We start from the raw sequence: 17,969 nt of genomic DNA, 5'->3' as shown, positions 1-17,969 counted from the left end.
TTTTTTTTGGTCAAATTTGCTCACAGAGCAAAAATCCTCCAGTAATTTTCCAGTTTAGCTTTTTCTGCATTTATAGTTGCATTTAATTTTGTGGAACATCCCGGGAAACTAGCTAGTTCCTACTGTCACTCACTTACAACAGCTATAAACAACCCTTCCATCACCAGCCTCTCCTTGTTACTCACTTTAGTTAAGAAGACAAAAAAATTAATGCAGCTTGTCATGTCACAGAGAAAGTCCTCCATCCTGAAGACTGTCCTGTGGCAGAAAACTTATGCAGCACTCACACTGGAGACTCCTTCCATAAATTAAATAAACATCTCTTTACAGAAAGTTCTTCCATGTCAACGATTAGACATTGATTTCCTTTGTTAAATAGGAACAAATTCCAGTATTAATTACAGTATTTCATTATTATTGATTATTTACAATAATCACTATTACTAGAAAAATAATCAATAACGGGGTGGTTTGATACGGAGTTACTCTTACCACCACAACTTTTTTCATATTCTCCATTAGCCACATTCTGAAGCATTTCCTCTTATACCAGAGCAATTTTCCAATAATTACTTTTTTTCAAGTTCACTTTATTGTCATTTCAACCATATACTGCTGGTACCGTACACAGGGAAATAAAACAACGTTCCTCCAGGACCACGGCGCTACATAAAACAACATACTAACCACATGAGACGACACAAAACTTAATATCTACATATTTTTATACAAAGTGCACGTGCAAATGTGTGTTAACAACACAAGACAGTACAGTAACTACTATAACAGGACAATAGGCACAGTAAGTCAGTACGTTTACATGGACAACAACAATCCATTATTAACCTGATTAAGGCGATACTCTGATTAAGAGACTAGCATGTAAACAGTGATTATTGACGACCTTAATTCGCTTAAAGTCATACTCGAAGTAAACACAAATCGAATTAAGGCATGTGGAGTATTCCTATTTTAGTCGCGTTATCGACGTCTATTACAGACATGAACACACCTTAATCACATTATTAACATCGTGTGGGAGTTTTCACCGCATTTTGTGACAGGACACGTACACACACGGCAGCGCTCAACCGTTTAACGGCAAACGAGAGAGCACGGCTGCGTCCCAAACCGCGTACTTACCTACTATATAGTAGGAGAAATACATGTATTTCAGATACCATATAGACGGTAAGCACGCGGTTTGGGACGCAGCCCACGGCTTCAAGCAGTCGTCTATTTGCACGCACAGCATGACAAATTATTGACTGCACATGAAGCTTTCGTAAAGTTAAAAATAAAAACACCCAAAACTGTATTCGGTACCATAACGAAGAGGAACTGTATGTCGATACGTGAAATTCTGGAGGGACGTCAGACGGCGTGGCACGGGGACGTAATGAGTTAATCGAGCCATGTCCTATAACATGTACAACAGGAAAATGAAAAGAATATTCTAAAAGCAATTCATGTAAACACCTTAATCACAATATTGTCTTATTCAGGATAAGGTCAATAATTAGATTACTGCTGTCCATGTAAACAAATAGTGCACAGTTCTAGTGTGGAAGTGTCCGAATAACAGGGACTGCAAAATATAGGTGCCAAAGAGTAACAAAATTCTTATTTATTTACCAAGGTCATACTTTAAAAAAAAAAAGTCAGTTTTTAGTTACATAAGCAAAACTAGTTCTTTCCTTTCATTAGAGCAGCTATAAATGGTCACCTTTTGACTGATCAGAAATGGGAATTCAACAGCACTGAGGTAGGAACACACTTCAAGCTATTGTAAAAGGTATATTAAATTCAATGCCTGAAAAAACACACCAAATTTATCAAGACAAGACAAAAGAAATCCCACACTACTACTCCACCGATTCACAAAACCCATTAGTGCTTTAGGTAGCTAAAAGGGGCTGAAGATCATCAATGTGGAGTTTAAGCACAGAGGAAAGGGGAATATCATCATGTTTGAATACCGAGGTCTGGTGTATTGAGCAGCAGAGTGAAAACCAAATCCACATTTATTACAGAGAAGAGACACTTTAATTCGCTTAAAGCTTTTAATCTTAATTTGTCAGTCCAAAAAAAATGTGCCAGGGTGCATAAGGGAGAGAATTAAATATACATGTACAAACTGCAAGATCTCTACTGAAGCAAGCCTATTCATGTGTATACACACACACACACACACACACACACACACACACACTCACTCACTCACTAGTGCAGCTCAGGATAAGAAAGCTAAGACTGGGATTTAAAGATTAACTCATCCTCATCTCCTCACCACCATCTACCAAGGAGCAGCCAACACCACCACTAATCCCTTACATCACTCACTCACACACACACACACACACACACACACACAGAAAGATGTACCATGTCTTCAAATGCATGAACACACAACACACACTATTATTTAAGACACTTCTTGATCTTTTGTCTTCTGCAATCATACAGAAGTTTTTATCTGTTTTTATCTCTTTATCTGTCTTTACAGACAGATAAACAGAGAGGGAGACAGAGAGAGGGAGACAGAGAGAGGGAGACAGAGATTGAGAGAGACAGAGATTGAGAGACAGAGAGTGAGTGAGAGTCAGAGAGAGACAGAGATTGAGAGAGTCAGAGAGAGACAGATTGAGAGAGTCAGAGAGAGACAGATTGAGAGAGTCAGAGAGAGAGAGAGAGAGAGAGAGAGAGAGAGAGAGAGAGAGAGAGAGAGAGAGAGAGAGAGAGTCAGAGAGTGAGAGACAGAGAGAGTGAGTCTAATCCTGTTTATTAAATTACAAAGCACCTGAAAGGATCAGGAATATTGAGTGAAGGATTTAAATGATTCGAGGTAGTCTGCCTCAGTTATTTGATCATGCTAAAGTATGAGAGCTTGGCAAATGTGTGACGGAGAGACACGGCACTTACTCAGATCCAGCTTTTCTTCCCCCCACCCGCCAAGCATGCAGAAGCATGAGTATTAGGCAACGCTGGAATCAAATGCAAAAGCATTAAAGAGAAAACTCAAACAGTGATTCAGAGAGAGATTTGGGGATTGGATTTTAGATAGTTCATCTTTTTTAGTGTGTTCAGAGAAAATCAGATGAAGTTGCGCGAGTCAGCTCTCACACGGTCTTCTCTTATGCGTCTCATAACTGCTGTTTACAGATTAACAATAGAATAAAGCGCACAAATTCTTCTCCATCATAAGTGCATAAACAAAACAAATCTCTGCTCACTGTAAAGAAAACAAACAAACAAACAGTATAAAAAGCTTGCCCAATAAACCATAAGTGTTTTTTTTTTGTTTTTTTAATGTCACAGTTACTTTAAATGTCACTTTGTAGCAGAAAATGTACTTTTCTTAGTCTTTTTAAAAGTCATCTTTCTTCTCAGGGTTTGTAACGGTGTCATTTGACAACGTGTCGATCCACACAAGAACAAACAAACAAACAAACAAAACGCTAGTTTTAAACACCACAGTGAGGGGGCGCGGTGGTTTAGTGGTTAGCACGTTTGCCTCACACACCCCCAGAGTTGAGGGTTCGAATCCAACGACTTTACGACTGCAGGTACACGGTCATGATGAGCATGGCTAAAAGAAAAACTAGTTCTATGACATAAGTATTTTGCTTAATGCTAAGGTGGAGTAGTGACTCAACACTGACGGATCTTACAACAAAGGTCATGATCCTGAATTCTGAGGCTGGGAGAACTAAGACTACCCCTGCATAGCCACTACTGACAAATGAAGCATTGGTTTTATGTCGGAATTTTCCTTTAGGGCATGTTTACTGGACGGAGTGTGTGAGATTTAAGGGACTGAGCCAGAGGAGAATTAGCACCAGTTAATGGGCTGCCTGATTTTGACGGAGTGGATTTGCCTGGCTTTCCGAGACACCGATAAGTTCGACCAAGCTATGCGCTAAGAGGATTGCGTCTTAATCCAAATCAAAAGGCATACCATGTGAATTACATCCCCAAACAGATTATTCCACACAGATTAAGCGGAGGCAGAAATCGTGTCGTGTCTTGCTCGGTGCTGGGAGGAAAAAAAAAAAAAAAAAAAAAACACTCTGATAGACTAAAGCATGCAGATCAGAGGGAATCTGCTTTGTGAAATGAGGGCCAAAGCTGTTGCAGTGAAGTGGCACTTGAATGTTATTGGTGTAAGTGCTGTTAGGGTTCATTTGAATGGAGCTGCTGAAAAACACACAAACACACACAGACGATGTGAGCGTCAGGACGTATATTGCTGGCATGGATGGCGTGTTTTTATGGGTTTAGTGAGCTGACTATTAAGCTTGCCTGGATGAGTGTGTGTGTAGGTCGGTGCAGCTTGCTCAACGGGCCGTGTGTGGAGATGTCAGAGCTGTTTAGTGTGTGCAGCAGAGAGTGTTAAAACTTCAGCCTGCATATTTAATCAGAGCTTCTCTCCTTGCACTGCTCTGAGCCAACAAGCCCATAAGCTCTGAGTGAGCAAAGCTTCCTGAGTAGCATCAGAAGATGAGTGTAAATCTTAAGCAAAGCGGAGCTTAACACTGCTCAATTATAGAGACCCAGTTAAATTTACACACTAATTCCCCAAGCAACTGCAGAGATGTCGGAATGTAATGAATTAATCAGTACATGATGTAAATCTCAATTCAAGCTCAGAACAAAACTACTGCACATGTCTGGATCTGACTATAATCAATCACAGTGCACCACGACAAAAACCAAGGACGCACCGTTTAAAGGAGCAGTCTGAAACTTTTAGAGCCCCCTGTTGAGCTGAATGGAAATGGCAATGAAAAACCACTGACAAGCCCTTCTCTTCTACTCAATCACTTTAGCTGAGACTTTGTCTGAAAGAAAGAAAGAACTCTGACAGATATATAGAAAGAAAGAACGAATGAATAAAAGAAAGAACGAATGAATCTCAGACCAATGTATATAAAAAAGAAAAGGAAGAATAAAAAGGAAAAGAAAAAAAAGATCAAACAAAAGAAAGAACGAAAGAATCTCAGATATATATATATATATATATATATATATATATATATATATATATATATATATATATATATATATATATATATATATATATATATAACAAAAGAAAGAACGAATGAAGGAACGAAAGAAAGAATGAACAAACAAAAGAAAGATTGAAAGAAAGAATCTCAGACAGATATATAGAAAGAAAGAAAAAGAACAAACAAAAGAAAGAAAGAATCTCAGACCGATGTAAGGAAAGAAAGAAAAAATGTAGTTCTGTTGTTATTAAGCATTTAAGCGTCTGGCTGTCTCACACCTGCCCCTCTCTCTGTGCCCACCTGGGGCAGGTATTCCACAGGGGATGTGAGAAAAGTATAAAGGAGGGGCAACAATCTTTTGTGTGTGTCCTTGCAGCCCGTACACACAAATGGACTGGAAAAACACACACACACACACACACACACACACACACACACACACACACGACCTTGGATGACAAAAATTGTCTTTCTTTGCAGCTCTAAATGGGGACAAATGAAAAAAGACTAATTATCAGTCAGCTGTAACCTTATGAGCATTACACCTGTAACACACTCAGTGAGAGAGTGTGTGTGTGTGTGTGTGTGTGTGTGTGTGTGTGTGTGTGTGTGTGTGTCCATACAGAGCAGATGGGAGAGCTATAACTGTCAAATCCTAAGAGGGAAGTGAGGGCACCTTATAATTACAGCTGTGTGTTCTGTCGCCAACACACCAATTAAAGTCGAGGGGACTTGAAAAAACATCACAAACCCACCTACCTATCCATCTACCTATCTATCCATCTGTCTATCTATCCATCTGTCTATCTACCCATCTATCTATCCAACACTGATTTTACACATTAATTCAAAATTGCGTTTTTAATTTAGATTAATCTAATACATGCTTATGTGATATTATTTGAATAAATATTCAATACTAACATTATTATAATGCAACACTAATGTGTCTCTGATTTGCAGCTATTCAGAGCGGATGCTTACCTGCAGTCACACCTGTTTTCTACTTTGTCATCTTCTCCTGTGGAGTAAAAATCAGTTGAATATTGGTGGTCATGTGACCATAACTCACTAGCTTGAAAGAGGTCGCTGAAGTCCTTGAAGTAAGAGCTTTATCCTGAACAGCGTCACCGTGGATCTGGAGTCTTATCGCAGAAATGCTGGGCGAGAGGTGGGATACCTCCATTAACAACAAGGAATATTAAACATTTTTTCCAGAAAAGAAACGGCTACTTGCTTATTTCTTACTGGTTCACACTTTCATGCTTAACAAATTCATGGAAATAAGCCCTTGCTGTAAAAATTGTTCAGGAATGGTTTGAGGAACATGTCATGGTGCTGACTCGGCCTCCAAATTCCCCAGATCTCAATCCGATCGAGCATCTGTGGGATGTTACTGGACAAACAAGACCGATCCATGGAGGCCCCACCTCACAACTTACAGCACTTAAAAGATCTGCTGCTAATGTTTAGGTACCAGATACCACAGCACACAATCAGGGGTCTTGGGGAGTCTATGTCTCAACGGGTCCGAGCCGTTTTGGTGGCACAAGGAGGATCTACACAATATTAGTCAGGTGGTTTGAATGTTATGGCTGATAGGTGTATATAGTAGTAATTGTTGAACAATAAGAAAGAGATCAGAGCTAAACTATTTTTTTTCCTCCACACTCTGAATTTTGTGCCATTGAAGTAATTTTTTTTTTTTTTTATTTACAGTTGAAATTTACTTGTATTTCCTGACCAACGTGCATCATTTATCAGTGACTCACAATAAACCTTCTTCTTTCCTGCTCTGTTCCCTCATTCCCACTCCACACCACCACCCCTTCATGACCCCCCGCCCCCTCCAACGCCACCCCCCCCAACGCCACCCCGCTGCCTCTTCTCATTACCATCCTGCGCCCGTCCCTGCTGCCCAGCTGGAGTGCTTCTGGCACTTGTCCCATAGGCGAAAACAAAGATGTAAATGCGGACCGCCGCAGATGGAACAGTTGTACGAACAAGAGCTTTTCAAAGTGCACTTACGGGGCCTGGTGATTCCCTCAGGCTCTGGGTTCAAACGACTCCCGCACCCTCCTGTTCCCGTCGGAGAGCTCTGGCACTGCCATGAAGATTAGCACGCTAAAGCACTTCCTCCTTCAGGTTGTCTGACCTGCTGCTGGTCAGATGAAACGCTTCTGAACTGGCCAATGTGAATCTGAGCTAAGCCAAGCATAAGTACTCAGTGCCCTCAATATGCGTGTGTGTGTGATTGCACGTGTACTTCCTGTGTGTGGTTTTAGTAGATTTTCATGGCTGAATATAAGTTTATGGAGGAAATGGGTCACCGATAAATGATGCACTCTGTAGTTATAAAAAGCAGGGAGGAAGCGCAGGCCTTCAAAAAAAATAATCACTACTACAAAAAATAAATAAATAAAAACAAATAAAATATAAAACAAATAAAAACTGCTCCCGAGAGAGAAATTGGAGTTTTAAAGTCTTTATTTTTAATACTAACATGAAGAGAATGAAGTTGTTTTGAATGCTTGAGTCGGCAGCTTGAACAGATTACACTCATGATGTCAGGCTAAACGCACAAATTAGCAGGCAGTACTTCATAACTGGAGCTCACTAGAATCCTTATGGTACCTCTGAACATGTAACTACATTCATCATACCAAATTCAAGGAGGCTGTTCCATTCCAACCCAACATCTTCCCCTAACAAGAGACAAGAGCGGGTATTCGTTTAACAAAATGGCTGACCGAGAGGTAACTTCAGCCTTTTACGTGCTGCTCATGCACAATAGCATAACTATGCTAGCCTAGGACTAGCCAGCTAGATTACCGCTAGTAAAGTAACTCTCAAGTAGAGGTGAGTGGGATTTTCTCACCTATTTTAAACACAGCAGCCAAATTGACCAAAACATCCCATAATAACCCAACCAGTATTGTTCATTACCTATGAACCTGAGCTGCCTAGCTCAGCATAGCTACATATTCCTGAGGTGAAGTTGGTATAATTCCATTTAATGGATAGTATGAATTCATCATATTTACATTCATAGCATTTGGTGGATGCCCTTAACCGGCGCGACTTACATTTATACAGCTGAGCAGTTGAGGGTTACCGCTGCCCTCAATGTCAAACACTAAGTACTTTTTAGAGTCCTAAATATCGGTTATATGATCAGCTCTAGTCAGATGATTTTTTAGGTTACTCATGCAGATTGTAAACTGCATTAATCTGCAACAGTATTGCATGAATTTCATGTACACAGACACACACACACACACACACACGCTCTGTCTACACCACTCAAGTGTCTTCCGGCTGTCTAATCCTCTGACGCAATTACAACTAAACACACACACAAACTTTAACCGACAAAATCAGATTAAAGAGTGCGTAAGCGTGTTCAACTGATTCCTTATTGGGATTACGCAGATTAACTGTGTAGAGACAGAGAGATAAACACACACACACACACACACACACACACACACACACACACACACACACACCACTTAAAAATGAACACACTAGCTGATCTGATGGTATGTGTCAGAGCAGATAACGTGACATCTTTACCTCGACCAAATGCCACCCCCCTCCCAACCCCTCCACCCAAACCCACTGCCCCCCCCCCCACACACACACGTCAAATCATCCCTAATGGCACTAGAGCACATTTCCAGTATTACTTCCAATCACTGCCTGATCAGACAGGAACAAAAAAAACAGTCAAACCACAAGTGAAAATCAGAGCCTTTCTCTCCTAAGGCCTCTACACACCTTTCTCTTCCCCTGTTCCCCTTGTAGGCGCGTCCCAATTCCCCTTCTCTCTAGTGAGAACATTGGAGGCCAAACGATCACTCTCAGTTCTCCAGGCAAGGCCTCCCTGCTGCTTAATCAAGGCCAGGCTAAAGCTGCCTTTTGTTAAGCCCTGAATAGAGACTAAATATTCCCCCTATCCCCCCTCCACACACTCCCTAGGCGTGCATACCGAGCTCAATCTCATTCTCATGCTAATCCACCCTTAATCACAACGACGATGCTGCTGCTCGAACAAGAAAGTGGAAATGGGAGCAATTTTAGTCTTTGTTATTTCATTTTTTCCTCTGGTCCTCTTTTGCGTCACTTCTGCTCTTGTTTGGTTTCGGAGAGAAAGAGGGAGGGGAGAGGACAGAAAGCAGACTGACTGACATGATCTGGTACTCATTCATACATCTTCAGTAACCGCTTTATCCTGGTCAGGGTCAGGAGAACGCGGGTTGTGAGGCGGGGGACACCCTGAATGGGACATGCACACACATTCAACCTAGGACAATTTAACATATACAATCTGTCTACTAGCATGTTTTGGGACAGCGTGAGGAGACCGGATGACCCGGAGTAACTATGGGGGCAAATACATTTTCACACAGGTTCAGTTGGTATTGGATAACTTTTTGCTTCAATAAATAACCATTTAAAAAGTGTATTTTGTGTTTACTCCGGTTGGCTTTGTTTTATCTTAGATTTTGGTTAGATTTCTGAAACAACGTAGTACGAGAGATACACAAAAACAGAAGAAATCAGGATGGGGCAAATACTTTTTCACAGCACTGTAAGTGATTATGAAGACAACTTTTGTGGACATTTCACAACACTACAAGTAGCTAAAAACAGATAAATTATGACGTCATTCAACAGGGTGTCCCAGAAGTCTCCATACATAGGGCAAATGAACACTTTTTAGCTTAATATCTTTAAAAAATTTCATATTTCGTCGATATTTTTAGCTTTTTTATCCAGATATAATGCATTTGACAGAAGACGACCGTATTGAAATCATTCTCATGGCTGGATCGGGAAAGTGTCGCAAGGATGCAATGGACTTTAACAGGAAACACGGCGAGCACATCACACACACACACACACACGACACTGTTGCTAACAAATTAAAATGAACAAATTAAAAAGACCTGAAGTGTTGCAGACCAACCGAGAAGTGGACGTCCACGAACATCCACTGATATAAAATATTTTTTGAAATGGGTTAGGTTTATAAAATCACCTATAGGGATGTTGAAAAAAATATCAATCTAAATCAAAAATATAAAATCAATCATATTCTATATAATTGATCCTGAGGCTATAACCACATAAGAATATTACATACATTAAAATGCTTTCTGAAGAGACATGATCAGAGCAAAATAACAGTGAGAGACATATCCATATAAACAATCGTAAAATTGTGCCTATTGCTATTTTATTTATAACGAAGCAAAGCACCCTAAAAGTGTCAGGACTATTAAATGATGCTAAGAAACAGTTCAGGCTGATATACATCTAACATGTTCATCTATCATATAGTTCATGCAATCCTAACAGAGCACGATCCGAAAAATCAGCATGTAACATGATGACAATGGTAACATGACACTGCTATACAACTGGAAGTACACAATCCATAAACATTGGCATCTGCCAGGTTCATGATGGCCACAGTAATCTTATGTCCCAGTGAAACATGATGTACTTGCAGCTCCACAGCAATTTAGTGAAGGATTTAATTTGTTGATATGATCTGTTCATTTCCATTCCCACCTTGTTAGGCTCTAATCAGCTATTAACACTTTTGCCCTACATAATGGTGCTTCCTGGGAGAAAAGGAAAAAAAAAAAAATTCAGAAAGGAATGAGACCCTGGTGAAAATATATTACTGGCATAGCCACCAGTAATGATACCCTACTCATGGATACACACACATACACATTTCTATCACATAAATCAATGTACAGTAGCAGAAAAAGAGCCCTGCAGGATATGAAGTCATCATCACTCACTCATTGCTATGTACCGAGATGATGGAACACACCACGCAAACCGCAGCATAAACTAAAAATGGCAGTACGACATGCATTACAGTCTTCCTCCTCAGTCACGACCCCGTGGTCTGTGTTCTCACTCTAAGGAAATCATTTTCCAGAACTGTTACTCTGTTGCTCAGGGTAGATTGACACAAATGCAGTGTTGGGAAAGATTTTAGTGTGTAAACTGATTTACACAATAGCATTAGATTCGTTGGGGATGTGGCATCTCTCTAAACACACTTGAAAGTAATTTAGAGAACTAGCTACAGTGGTGCTTAAAAGTTTGTGAACCCTTTAGAATTTTCTAGATATCTTCTCCAACCAGATGAGAGTCAACAACTCTTTTTCCGAGGTCCTCAGAAATCTCCTTTGTTGCCACGATGCACTTCCACAAGCATGTTGTGAAGATCGATGGATCCCTGTTCTTTAAATAAAACGGGGCGCTCACGCACACCTGATTGTCATCCCATTGATTGAAAACACCAGACTCTAATTTCACTTAATAAATAAAATACTCATCCAAGAGGTTCACATACTTTTGCCACTCACAGCTATGTAATACTGGATCATTCGAGTATAATATTTTTGTCTCATTTAGGACTTGTGTGAAAATCTGATGATGTTTTAGATGTAGAAATGTAGAAAATTCCAAAACTTTCAAGCACCGCCGTAAATGGTGAAGGGTGAAGGTTTAAGTGTACAGTAAGATGCATAGTCACAAACACACTACAATCCATGTTCGTCACTAACAAGATGCTACTGTAGAGCAAGAGCTGCCCTTGGGGGTGGGATATATACATTCTAGAGAGCATTTAATTGGATGCACAAGATTGCTGCAGTCATCAGTCATCACATAATTGTAATAGTTATCTCAAAAGTGGCAAATTTTTAAATGAAAACATCTCCAAAATTATTATTTTTTTAAAGTACACCATCGTTCTGGCGTCCAAAACACAAAGAGACAAGCACAAAAAAATAAAATAAAATAAAATAAAATAAATAAATAAACAAATAAATAAAAACGACCAAACATTTCAAAACAACAAATTTGACTTTAGGGGCACTTGAGTTTCAATTTCCTGTCTAAAATGTAGCTACAGTATGGCTATCCTTCATATAGAGAAATATAGATAACCAACAGAAAAGCGTTCAGCCTATTGACATGAGACCTGAATATGGACGAGGTTACCAACTATAACCGGAAATTGAAGAGAGCTAAACTGGCCGTACTTTCCGGGTGGGAGGGATGGTGTTGCTCTCTCCACTGTCAATCAGAGCGAGTTTGTGAGCTCATGTATGAGGAAGAGGAGTTAGCACCATCCTCATTTCTGTTCAGCTGCCCTGAAATACATACAAGTAGACTGACTCTTCAGGGTTATGAAATCTAGACAGCAGAAAATACACAAAATGATGCATTATCATTTTATGGTATAATATCACTTGATAACAACATTTCTAATCGTTTCTTCTTCAAAGTGTTTTCCACAGACTGGAAAACATCCAACTTTTCCTAGAAAGTCAGAACACACGTGTAATAATATTACACTGCAATATTCATTAATGGCCCAATGGCTAAAGTGAGCATAATCCTTAACAACAGAGGTAGCCTTGCTAAGGTGTTTCTTGAGAAAGAGGCGTCATACCTTAAAGAAGGGAGGACAGAGTTTCAAAAGCAAATAAACACAATTACTAGCAATTAACAGAGCAAAGTCAAAGTGGTGTTGCTTGGCTGCTGGAGGAGATTATTAATCCCTCCACCCACAGACACAGAGCCTCGTCATTACCACAAACAGGGAAAGAGGTGCGAGACGTTTATACGGCACATAACACCACGACCATACACTCGCATGCAAAACACTATTCACCCTCTTGAAGATATTAACACAAGACAAATCCTAATCTGCAAATCATTTCAAACTGAAACAGTCCAAATCTAAATCAAATCCAGGCCTTTAATCACAGGCCAACAATCTCTCCCTCAGACACACACTCATCCTCTCTACACACCAGCATTGAGAGCATTACACTGATGGAAGAAGACAGACGATATGCCCAGTGAATGTGGGCCAATTGAGTTTGAGAGCTGTGCCAGCGCCTGAGGGGTGCCACACAGCGTACTCAGCCCTTCTGCCAACCCAGAGTGGGCACACACACCAGTCCTGGCACACCATGCACAGGCTACAAAGCTTTATCAGTTCAGGCCCATTACCTTTAGGGATTTTCCATTCTCTCTTTTCCTCGCACTCTAACACACACAGACACAGAGTAGTCCCTGATTTGTAATTGCTTGCCATTTCTCATTGAGTGTAACACTAAGGGACTTGCAGTCCTGTGGGTGTATCTTCTTTAGAATCAGCAATGTTTGCCTGACACACACACACACACTATTTTATACTTGTGAGGGCATTCTACTGACCTAATTATATTACTGCAAAAAATCTAACGCTATTCTTAACCTTAACCTTAATTCTTAACACTTTTGGCTGTTGTTTTTGTAAAAGAAAGCTACACCTTTTGTTTTATAAAGAAGTTTTCCAATTGGCAGCAGCTAAATGTACACACAGGGTCAAGACCATCATATTCTGTCAGATAAGTTCAAATCCTGATGATGCCAGAGACATCTGTGGACAGAAGCCAAGGGAGTAAAACTGGCCGTGTCCTCTGGATGGGAGGAACTGCAGATTCTCTCTTTCCTGTCAATCAAACCAACACTAACCAATCGCATGCATCTGTGAGCTCTTATAGGTGAAAAGGGCAGATAGCACTTTCCTCAGAGTGTTCTGCTGCCCTGTGAGTCACCATGAGCAGCAGTTCAAAAAGATGAGGGTAGCTGGTTTCACCTGTCATGGAGAAAGCAAGTTAGTCTTCATCTTGTCAGCCTACATGTTGGTTGGTGTCGTATGATAGATAGGGAAGAGCTGGCTGGTGGATGGCAAAAAAACAAAACAAAAAAAACAAAAAAAAAACCAGTAAGATATTCCTATCCACGTGAGGACGTGGACACACACACACCATCCATCCAATAGAACACTTACCTTTATAGTGATAAATAAGTATGTATGTAATCATCCAGCAGTGCCTCAGGGCTCGATGCTAGGACCAAGAGCATTTAACATCAGCAGGACAAGAAACACACTGGTGACCTCGATCACTGTTTCAGCTCTTTTTAAAAATTATTATTCGATGATTTCCTCATGCGTGCCACATTACCCAAGCAGCAGTGCATCACAGGGGATCATTATTCTCATCATAAATGCTTTTAATTACAAACACAGTACCTCGTTAAAATTGAATATAATAATAGGTATTACTCAAGTTTAATCAAATAAAAGTTGTGGTTTTTGGAAGTGTAGTGTACTGTTGTGTAGTGTTCTTGGAAGTGCAGGGTTTTATGATTTGTTTGTTTTGTTGGATTTCAAGGAAACAGTTTGGGGATATCAGGTTCCAGTCACTTGATGGCATAAGGGTAGCAGCTGTCCATATGCTAGAAAAATAGACAGAATGGAGAATAAACAAGTCCATGTTTATTTTTCTGGAGTCTCCACCATCTACAGCTTTCCTCTCTCAAGTGACTGAAAAGGAAGAACAGCTCACCAGTTATTCATCTTTTGGTGCTCAGCACCCATGTGGAAACAACTCCATGCCATGCAATTGCTAGTGCAACATCTTTGTGTTGAAACATGTCTGTATAAATTGGAGTTATGAAGTTACTGAAGTTTGGGAGAAAGACCACCTAGTTTACTATACATTCAGCTTTACTCAAGTGACTGTAGCTTTTATCCAAAGCAACTTATAATTAAGCCACGATACAGCTGAGTAGTTGAGGGGTTAGGGATCATGCTAGGAACCAACACTGGCAGTTTAAGTTCTTAACCCTTTAGCCACCACTACTCACATACATTCCAGTCTTTCATTTTTTCCACTAGTGACAGTTTCTACACTGAATTGTTGGTCTCAGTATTTGGGAATCTCCATGTAGAGAAAAGTACCCTCAATTCTGGGTACTCAACACTCTGGCAACCAATATGACCTATTCCTTTATCTCTTTCTTTCTCTATCTGTATCTACTGTTCCACTCCACTCCCCTGCTTAGGAACAAAAGTGTAGTAGAAACATGGTGAAAGAACATTTATCCTAGTGGGACTGCAGATAAACCACTCTCTCTCCTTTTTGTCCGTTTGCTCCACACCCCCGTCCTCTTCTCTTCAACAGTAAAGGCTTTGTGTGTGTGTCTACATAGAACAGACAGGAGAGCTATAACTGAGAAATCATGAGGTGTGTGTGTGTGTGTGAGAGAGAGAGAGAGAGAGAGAGAGAGAGAGAGAGAGAGAGATGTATAGCAGACATGTACATCAAAACTGGGATCGTGTAGGAACCAACAAAAGTAGCAGGGGAGAGTTTTTACTCCCAAGCAGGTAGGAGTGGATGGTCAGATATTATGAAAAAAGGCCACATTTTTGAACCTGAGAGTGTACATAGCACTACATAGCAGTACATTCAGTCAGTCAATCATCTTCAGTAACTGTTTTATCCAGGACAGAGTCACAGTCATTTAAATTAGCAATTTGTTTATATTCTGAGAAATATCACTAAATAAATTATCCAAAAAGTTATGGAGACAGGGGTAAACAACGGGGAGAAGGAGGGATTGGTGCGAATTCGGTCAGGAATGGGATTCAAGATCAATCCCGTACACACCTCTAATCTCTAATTTATAGCTATCTCTGTCTGTGGACTGAAGCATGTCCTGGCATGCTGCCATTTACTAGCATGTACATATATGACTGTGTGAACCCTAAAAAAAAATTTAATTGTTTTTAATTATCAGCATTTTTTTAAAAATCATTAGATAAATGTTGTATGTGTCATTTGTGTATGTGCAAGTCCTGGTAGTTTTATGAACGCATAATGGTCTGCAGTGGAGATTATGCATCTCATGAGGAATAATGTTATACACACACACACACTACATGATCATTTAAATCTGAGCTAGTGTGAGTGTGCAGTAGGGTTAATAAAGTGTGTTGTAAGAGAAACACTAGTTGTATGTGTTTGTTACCAAATGGACTGCTCTGGTTGCTGCGCTTGTAAAGCTGTATGTGAACACAAGGTGCAGTAGTTCAATAAAGTAAGAAGTAAAATTTTAAATCTTCAATCATCCATTCTGTCTTCATTCACCAGAGAACAGAATGGAAGAAAGTGCATGAAAAACAGCGAGTAGACTTCTGTACGAGTATCAGCACGAGCTCAGACAATTCTCAATATAAAATTGGAAGAAATGAGTCAAAATTCACCAAAAACCTTTGAAATAAAGGAGGGGGGGAGGGGGGTCACGAGTCATCCACTCAGCAGTACAACACATTTGTGGTTGTGCATTCCTGCCTTTAATGACTGTCCTTGGAGTCAGTTTCTGTACATAAATATTGTAGGCAACCTCAGTAGACATTTCCTTTTATTCAGCTGGCATTTGTTTTTATTCAAAGTGAATCCAAGCAAAGCATTGAGCATTTCACCCTCCTGTTTTATTGGAATTGCCATTGCTTCAGTGCTTGGGCCCCTAGTGACCCCAATACTCCATGTTGAAAAAATATAGACAATAATTTCAAAGTTAAACTGTTTATTTAGCCCTCCCTTACATCGTAATTCAAAGGATGATTTAAAATCTGTAAATGACCATAAAAACATTATCACATCAAATAATTAAGAGCATTTCCATTGTTATGGATGTGACATTTGAACTCATATGGACTTGCAAATTGTGTCACTGCCTGCACAAGCTAATAATTAATGGGACAGGTTGCCTATCGGGTCATGTGACCTTTCAAGAAGTTCTCTTATTCCAGCAGCTTCAATAAAATGTCTGCTCAGAGCAGAAATTCTAGTCTCTATGACTGTGCCAGGAACGGGACAAAAATACAGAGGAGTTAGAACAGTGACAGCCAACCCATCAGGACAAGAAGGCATGTCTACTTACCGGTCACTTCTTCGGAAGAGTGTTTTGGGGTGTGGCTTGAGTACAGCCAATCATGAGGCTGCGTACCACCTCTGAGAGAACAGCATGTAGTAGATGAGGGGGAAACATCAGAAGCTGCCCATCTGCATTTCTTTCAAATGCTGTTGTAGCTTAATTCGGGGAAAAACAAATTCCAGCCTTTAAAATGCAAATAAGAGAAAATATTGATGCTGGCTAGCTAACATGTAACTTAATACGTGTCTGTGCTGTAACTCACTAGTTAACTGTATTAACCAGATAACTAACTAGATTCAGTATTAGAATTCATTATATCAATAAAAAAATGAACATGCTCAATTCCAATTTTATGCAATAGTTATAACAGGGCAGTTATACAATAACATGAGTGAAATAATGTATCCTATTGGTTTCAAATGAATAGAAACCTCTCCTGTTTCCATTTTTTGCATATGCTAGTGGACACACCCAGGCATTGGTACATATTTGAATGTTTCAGCAGAAGAGTCTTCTTTTTCCAGAGTCAGAGGCATTAAACAAATTAGTTCATAGAGTACACAAAGTTCCTCACCTTACATGACTTCTTTTCTCATTTTCTGTACTGCACTCCACTCCACCCACGGGGCAGTATTCGCAAAATGTGCATTTTCAAAATGCAGACAAAAGAAGAAAAAAAAATGCATGAGGTCATCAATTTAATGTCAATACGGTGACCTACAAATTCCCACCCAAAAGCTAACTCTCCGTCACACAACAGCTACGAACCAAGGAGGATGAAGGCTAGAACCTGCTTCCTCTGAAGCCAGCCACCTCTGCTGCTCATACTTTCTCAGAGCACAGCTGAAAATATGAGGGATGCTATGCACCCTTTGCCAAATGCAAATATGCCCACAATTGGCTAGCATTTTTTTCTGGACAGGGAGGAGAGTGAATTCTCTAGAGTGGACTCAGAACGGTGCAATAATAATAAAAAAAAAAAGCATGCAGTGAGCAGCAGTGCATCAGACGGAAACGTCTTGTTGATGAGAGAGGTCAACGAGAAATGGCCGGACTGCTTCGAGCTGACAGAAAGGCCACAGTAACTCAGATAACCACTCTGTACAATTGTAGTGAGCAGAAAAGCATTATAGAAGGCACAGC

At 40.1% G+C, this 17,969-nt stretch overlaps 1 long non-coding RNA gene across 1 annotated transcript in view; it reads right to left on the bottom strand.

Annotated features, from left to right (window-relative positions):
- The window catches only part of LOC124626433 (uncharacterized), a 76,759-nt gene extending 59,792 nt beyond the window's left edge, over positions 1-16,967 (bottom strand). Inside the window, exon 1 of the long non-coding RNA XR_006981258.2 lies at positions 16,833-16,967. This is a non-coding gene — a long non-coding RNA (uncharacterized LOC124626433). The remainder of the gene's footprint in view (positions 1-16,832) is intronic.
- Positions 16,968-17,969: the final 1,002 nt, after the last annotated feature.

The sequence above is a fragment of the Ictalurus punctatus genome, chromosome 27, assembly GCF_001660625.3.
Source record: "Ictalurus punctatus breed USDA103 chromosome 27, Coco_2.0, whole genome shotgun sequence".
In the NCBI taxonomy this organism is placed as follows: domain Eukaryota; kingdom Metazoa; phylum Chordata; class Actinopteri; order Siluriformes; family Ictaluridae; genus Ictalurus; species Ictalurus punctatus.
This window is presented reverse-complemented; position numbering and strand designations above follow the sequence as displayed.